Here is a 7,678-nt window from a genome sequence, read left to right as displayed (position 1 = left end):
TCTCGACCAATAGGGTTCGAGATATTGCGCAGGCCGTAAAAAACCTAATTTCGCAAATTGATTAGAAAAATTGAATTTTGTGAGCTACCACAAAATCAATCAACTTTTGATGAATTTTGCGCATTGATACAAAAATCACTAATTTTTATCTCAGAGGGAAGCATCACTTTGCGTGCCTCTGATCGAGTACTTCTGTGCACATCTTAATCCTGACACTTCGGGAAATTCATGCTACCCAGCTACGAGCGAACATTAATTGTCATGTCATGTCAATATCAAGAGTTCAGCTAGGGAACATAGCATAGAATAAATACTCGACATGCCATGCATTAATGAATAATGCAGGCGGAAGATTAATAAAATTTATAGAATATTCAGGATTGTTGCTACATGCACCATTCTGGATAAATTTCATATACAAGTGTACTGAATTGCTCAATACATATCTCCTCCCCTTTTAATGACAACAAGGATGAACCCTTAACAAATTTTTCGTTCCGTTCAACGCCCGCACATTCAAGTGTAGCCGTTAGTTTAAAATCAATTTCATCCGTTAAGTCTACCCTCTTTCTCTTGATCTCTACGAGACAGACTACCGAGTGCTTCTTCCCCTGTTTTTTCTCATCTCTCTTGTCCAAACAACAATAGAGTATTCAACTATGATATCAACTATGATATCGATCGATTTCATCTTCTCCCCCACATCCGGTTCCCAATTGATTTCGTTTTCTCCCCCAAACTTATTCTAGGAAATCAACAAGTCAATTGATGATTTTGATCACCTCCCAAATCGAGGTCCAGTTTCCGTTAATTAATTCATAACCATTATGATCAGATTAGTGTTCTATTTTGAGAAAGTTAAATTGCTTCATTTTCTTTGGAGAATAGCTTGACTGTGTGACAAAGTTTTGTGCACAGAACATGTTTGATGAAATTCTCTAAAACTTTTCTTTCGTCTAATGCCTGTGTTTCAGATTGTGGAATTTGAAAATACAAAAAACATATGGAAGAGACTGTTGACTGCCAACGTGCAAAGCACGTGCATTCTAACTTGTGTAAAGTAAAGAGGCCTAGACAGTCATCACTTTTAAATGGCTTTGTCTCTTTGCAGAAAAACGACGCATTAAACACGTGATTTCACGATTTTTCTATTTATCGGACAGAAATCAAATCAAATTAAATATCACCATTCTTATTCATCTTCATCTTTTTCATTAATCTCCCTTTTCATTAGAAACCCATTAAATACTATTAACCTTGAGTTAGAGCCAAATCCCGAAAAACCAATTATAGTTTATTAAAGTTTGACATAATTTAATGACTTATGTTATTTGTTTTGAATTTATTGAAGTAATAATGAAAATATTCGGAAGTCATGATATTATTGAGCTAATATTTTATTTTATTTTCCATAAGAGTGGGGACGAAAATTGGAATGAAAAAAAGTTCCTGAACACGTTTTGCAGTTCAAACTTTGTAGTCGACTCTAACTGGACGACTAGGGATGCCGGCCCCGAGTCATTCAAAACTGGATTGTTCAGTTACCGACGACCGTGAGACACAAGTTTCCAAACAAGAGGATGCAACATTAATTTATTCCCAGTTGTCGTTGGTGTGACCGGCAACTGAGAATACAATTTTATCATTTTGTAAACAGCCAAAAGGGTTCTGAGAGTGCCAATAAAATTTATCAGCTTGAATCCACTAAAGTTTACTATTCGAGAAAAGGGAATAAGGTGGGACATTTGCGTGGAAGACAAGTAGTAATCACCATTTTAAATTCACCAAAGACGAGAGAGGCTAGACGGATTTTAACTAGCTAATATCAGCTTCGCCACTTTCCTATTTTTCCCCAAAAAATCAGAAACAGATTGAAAATGCCAAGAGAACCAAAAAGACCGAATCTCAATGTTCCTCTATTAACAGAAAACAGAGAACAGGAACATGGGTTTGGGTTGCTGCTTGGAAAGAAAAATAGTTTTGTTAGTAAGGAGAGTTCAGAGATTGTTGAAGAAGTGAAGAAGCAGCTATGGTTAGCTGGACCTCTTATATCAGTTAACGTCTTACAGTTTAGCTTACAGTTAATTTCAGTAATGTTTGTTGGTCATCTTGGTGAACTTTCTCTTTCTAGCGCTTCGATTGCTACTTCTTTTGCATCAGTTAGTGGTTTCAGCTTGTTAGTAAGTTGCTTTCTCTCATTTCTAAGCGATTTGTTATTTTAATCAAGTAGTTTCTTTGAATCATACTAGTTAACCACAAAATGTTTCTTGATTTTCTTTTGAAAAACTCGAGTTCCATTGAAGTCCATGAATTGGTAATCTCCTATCATGTGTTGATTAGATGGGCATGGGAAGTGCATTGGATACATTATGCGGTCAATCATACGGAGCAAAGCAGTATCATATGCTCGGGATACATATGCAGAGAGCCATGATTATCCTTTTACTTGTTAGTGTTCCCCTTGCTTTTATTTGGGCCAACACAGGCTTAATTCTCTCGGCCGTAGGACAAGGTCAGGACATATCATTTGAAGCCGGAGTATATGCTCGTTACATGATCCCTTCCCTTTTTGCCTTTGGACTACTTCAATGTGAAGTTAGGTTTTTGTTAACCCAAAGCATAGTCCTCCCAATGATGATAAGCTCTGCAGTTACAGCCTTAGCACATATACTTGTGTGTTGGGTTCTGGTTTTCAAAAGGGATCTTGGTTATAGAGGTGCTGCAATGGCGAATGCTATTTCTTATTGGATCAATACATTACTGTTAGCACTTTATATTAAATTCTCTGACACCTGCAAAAGAACTTGGACTGGTTTCTCTAAGGAAGCGTTTCAGGATATATATAATTTCATGAGCCTTGCTATTCCTTCGGCTGTCATGGTCTGGTAATTCCACTTCTCGTAGAATAACTTATTATTAACTAAATTCACATTCTTAGCGCCCATTTTATTGATTTTTATTTGTAATTGATATGATGGTCCTGCTATCAGGTTTCCTTCCTAATCCAAAGCTAGAAACTTCAGTGTTATCTATCAGGTTAAGTTTCTCGGACATAACGATGTATCTTCATTTTTCCCAATACTTTTCAAAGTTTTAGCAAAACCAGTACTTCATTTACCGGAGTGAGCGAAAGAAACTTGGGATGTCTCACTATTGAATCCGCTTCTTCCTTCATGTTGTCCGGTATAAAATATTACTGATCACGTAAGCTGTCACTTTTCAGTCTGAACACAAACACTGTTCTTTTTATGATTGCATCCGGACTCGGTGGAACTGTAAGGTCAGCTAATATCATTTAAGTACTATTGCAAGTATTTACTGGTATACCTAAGTTTAATTACATTAATGGATTTTTCCAACCTCACAGCACAAGAGTTTCAAATGAATTAGGAGCGGGTAACCCAAAAGGAACACGCTTAGCAGTTCAGGTGGTGTTACTCATAACCATCACACAAGGCATATTAACAGGCTCAATCCTGATTTTAATACGTGGTCTCTGGGGACATGCCTATAGCAACGAAAAAGAGGTGGTAAGTTATGTTGCGACTATGTTGCCATTTGTTTCACTCTCAAGCCTTCTTGATGGAATTCAAGGCGTTCTTTCAGGTTTGTATTTGTAATCTATACGCTTTATACAACAGGTCGCTTGTTAACGAATCAAAATGTGAGCACTTTAACATGGGCACTTTCACTAACATAATTATAATAATGCAGGAACTATTAGAGGATCCGGTCGACAAAAGATAGGTGCTTTTATTAATCTTGGAGCTTATTACCTTGTGGGCATCCCTTCAGCTATATTACTAGCTTTTGTTCTACATATGGGGGGAAGGGTGAGGCAATTGATTTTCTCCGTTAAACATTGACTCGCATCATTTTTTGCTATTATATTCTTTTCTCTATTCTGTCACACTTGGAAATAAAATTGTAAATCGGAATAGGGACTTTGGCTTGGTATCATATGCGCGTTATCGGTTCAAGTTGTATCTCTTCTTACTGCAACCTTGCGTACCGACTGGGAGCATGAAGTAGGTGATATTTGTCTGGTTTTACCGTTTTAGTTCTCCAATATTTTTATGTCAGTCATAAATCCTCTTTCGTTTTATTCTCTTAACTTCGCATTTGCAGTCAAAACAAGCAGCGAATAGAGTTTATGGCACCACCGTTCCCATAAATTTGGTGGCATGAACGCCAATAAATTATCTTACTAATATAAAGAAAAGAGGGAATTTTCGTACGACCTCAAATTTTCCGTGTGTACTTTCTATGTAGTCCGTTGGATCAGATGATTTAAAACATGGGATTTGTTTGAGGCCGTTCATGATAAGGATTTCGGCATGTTGTCCTTTCTTTATCTGCTTCCGTATTTTCAACGGAAACCAGCAACACATTCACCACTTCTGCCGAGAATCTGAGCTCTCTCTTTCAATTTTATCTGATTCCGAAAGTTTGATGCATCAATTTCAATTTCAAATAAAGTTTTTTGTTCCGCAAATAACGGGTTTTGCTTCTAATTTCGTTATGCACAACTTACTTCACCAATTTGAGTTGATTCAGATGATTTGGTTTCACAACTCTGGGGTTTTAAACATCAAACTTTTCGCCAGAATTCCAAATAGGTAAACTGGATCGTCAATGTATGTTAAGATCTACCTGATTTTTATTCTTCTTTGATGTTTGCTTCAATTTGAACCTGAGCTGTTTGACAAAATACCAGAACGAAAATCATCATCTTGGTTATGTGGGAGTCTCTTTTGCCACCACTAAATGCGCTAATTTTCAACCTGGCATCCAGTTTAATTTTTTTTTTTAAGTTGATTATGCTTATTCAATGTTCCTTCGTGGGAATGATATTCTCTGAATTTTGTAATGACATAAACTGAATTGCATACTCTGTTGTTAAGGTGATCACTGGTGGAGTTAAGTCAGGCTCAACCATATCATAAAGTGAGCGTAGGGTTCATCCTAAGTAGATTCCATGTACCAGTGTGTATGAGTATCTCCCCTGGCAAGTTCAAATTTTCGTATTATTTCGTTTACCAGTTTTCATTCTGGACTTGGAAGTTGGAACAAACAATGTTTTGGAACCTTAATTAAGTAGCTCGCTTGCATTTAGGTTTTACTCCATGTGAATTAAGTTTAGGCATGGATGTTTTCGTTGTGTATGGTTCCGCTTTTCAGATGATTCTTTGAGGGTATGCACAAGTTGTAACATAAAGGTGGATGTGGTCCAGAATGGGCTACTGCAAATGCGTGTCGAGATGTTTGGTATCTTAGACCATCAAGTTTTATGAAACTAGATATAGGTATTTGTGGGATTACAATATATAATTCTACGTAACATTTAATTAAAGTGCATATTGCAGCACGTAGTTATATATTTTTGAGATGGGAAGCACATACTATAGGCGTGCCATCATAAAACAGTGGTGATAGAAAGAACTGATTCACTTAGAGAAGAGCTGGGCAAGATGATGTTCAATTTCCATGCACCTCAAATGAGCTTGCTTTTATTGTTAGACAAAGTGCAGCAGAAACTAGCAGCAGAAACTATAGTAGGATCAGAATAGATACATTGTGTATATGAAAAAATGTAAATAACTCTTATTTCATTGATACTTCATCTTCGGTCATTTTTATTGCGATATAATTTAGCTCAACCATTAAATATAGATCATTTTCAATTCGTTTTAATACATTCCGTTACCTTAAAAAATTGGTGTGTATTAGGCTTTATCAAAACAACCAAATCTCTTTGACCTTTTGGTAGTTTGTGTGACAATTGAACTTAACCACGTAAGTAGTGGATTGATTGCAACTTTGATGTTACAGATTATGAGGTACTTTTCGAGTGCAGAAAGAAAACTACATTTATGGATGTTAGTTGGTGGTCTTTTAGTGCCTGGATACAAATAGTGTACTGCTTTCAAAGGGGAACTTCTGCAGAAGAAAATTGTTAGTTTGCTAGCAACAATCCAAAATTATGTTTTACAGGTCTTAGAACGGAGGGACATCTTGGCAAGTCCGCAGCTGCATCGGGTGTGCGTCTTTGATTCAAATCAAAAAGTCATATGGGAAATCAAGAAAATGCAAGTATGTTAACGTCAAATGGTCCCACTTCGAAGAGATATTGAATTATAGGGATCTGTGTGCATCAGAAATGGATGTCCAATCTTCGGTTCAAACTGCAGGCGCATCGCGTGTGCGAATTTACTAGAGAGAAAATGTTTGGAGCATATTTAGCACATTGGGTTTTGGCGCTTTCTTTGTTTTACCTCCAAGGTACGTACTTCTTTTTCTTTATGTTTGGAGCATATTTAGCACATTGGGTTCTAAAAGAAAATGTTTTATCTTTTGTTTGTTTTACCTCTTGAAGTGTGTTAACTTGAATTTAGCTATTGAGGTTATGTTAAGTCATCTGTCTGCCAAGGATTGTAAGAATTAGTGTATGTGTATTACAGGGTTCATCACCAAAACCCCCCTTATTCCCCTGAATTTTTATTATCGGGTGTCCTCTTCTTCTGTCATTGATACTGTTAATGGGTTTCCTAGAGAGAAATTGTTTGGATGATATGCGTTGTATTCTTAGCTTATCATATTTACTTCAAAAACAAAGGTGGTTTCGTTAATCAAATTGGTGAATTGAAAAAAAAAGGGTGTTTCAGAGTTACAGTAAATAGCTTTCATTCAATCGTTATTAGTCTTACTCTAAACATAAGTGGGAGAAAACAGATCATTGTAGGGTCACCAAGGCATGAATATCTAACAATTGTCCTACAACTTTCCGAGAAACATCACTACACATGAATGCCACCTGATTCTCACATTCTCTTTTGATCCCAAAATCACGTCTTATTTTTCATAGTTTGGTTCATATGACTGCAGAGCACATGGAAACTACTGGAACTCGCTTTGTTAATCAGAGACGAAACATGACTGCAGAGCAGATGGCCATTCAACGATCAATGAACCGTGATCGACAAAGCATCCATAAGCAAAACATGACGGAGGAGCAGAGGTCTACTGTACGCGAGCATGATCGTATTCGAGCCGCCAAGGAAAAGCTGAACCTTCCTTCAACAGCTACAGGCAACAATGCTGCACACCTGTTTGAACGTGTTACACAACAAAATGCGCAGACAGAAGTTGAAGGCTATGTGGAATTAGAGCCTCTAACACCGGGGCTATACACGAAAAATACAAAATTACGGAACAAACGGAACTGCAGGCGCATCGCGCGTGCGTGTTATACTGGTGTATACAAAAGGAAGGGTTTAGGTTGATCTTATTTTATTCTATTTCATCTTATTTGGAAGAGAGAGGTATGATAATTTTGATCTTGCTGCTAACAACTCTTTGTATAGTATAAACTCTTTTTTGCAAAAACCAAATGTGCAAAGAAAAGTAGGATCCCTGGATCAGAAGATAAAACAATTCTTTTTAGCGAACCGTGGCTAGGATTGCTCCGTGTTTCACATGGGGTGGGACAAAGGTTGCCGATGGGTACATGATTACCCGGAACTAAACCGGACTCTCATAAATTGGATCCGGTTTCGGGTCATAAAATTAGATGTAGGAATTACTGGCTAGTCCAATTCTAGCAGACCCAGTTAATGGCTAGTCCACCCGTGGAAAAGATTTACTCTCTAGTCCAAAAACTTCGTGAAGACTATAAAGT

General features: G+C 37.2%; 1 pseudogene; it reads left to right on the top strand.

Moving 5' to 3' along the window:
• The first annotated feature begins 1,840 nt into the window (after positions 1-1,840).
• Positions 1,841-7,381, top strand: LOC113283491 (annotated as a pseudogene).
• Positions 7,382-7,678: the final 297 nt, after the last annotated feature.

The sequence above is a fragment of the Papaver somniferum genome, chromosome 5 (assembly GCF_003573695.1).
Source record: "Papaver somniferum cultivar HN1 chromosome 5, ASM357369v1, whole genome shotgun sequence".
NCBI classification, from domain to species: domain Eukaryota; kingdom Viridiplantae; phylum Streptophyta; class Magnoliopsida; order Ranunculales; family Papaveraceae; genus Papaver; species Papaver somniferum.
Note: the sequence above shows the minus strand (reverse complement) of the source record. Positions and strands in the feature narration are given on the sequence as shown.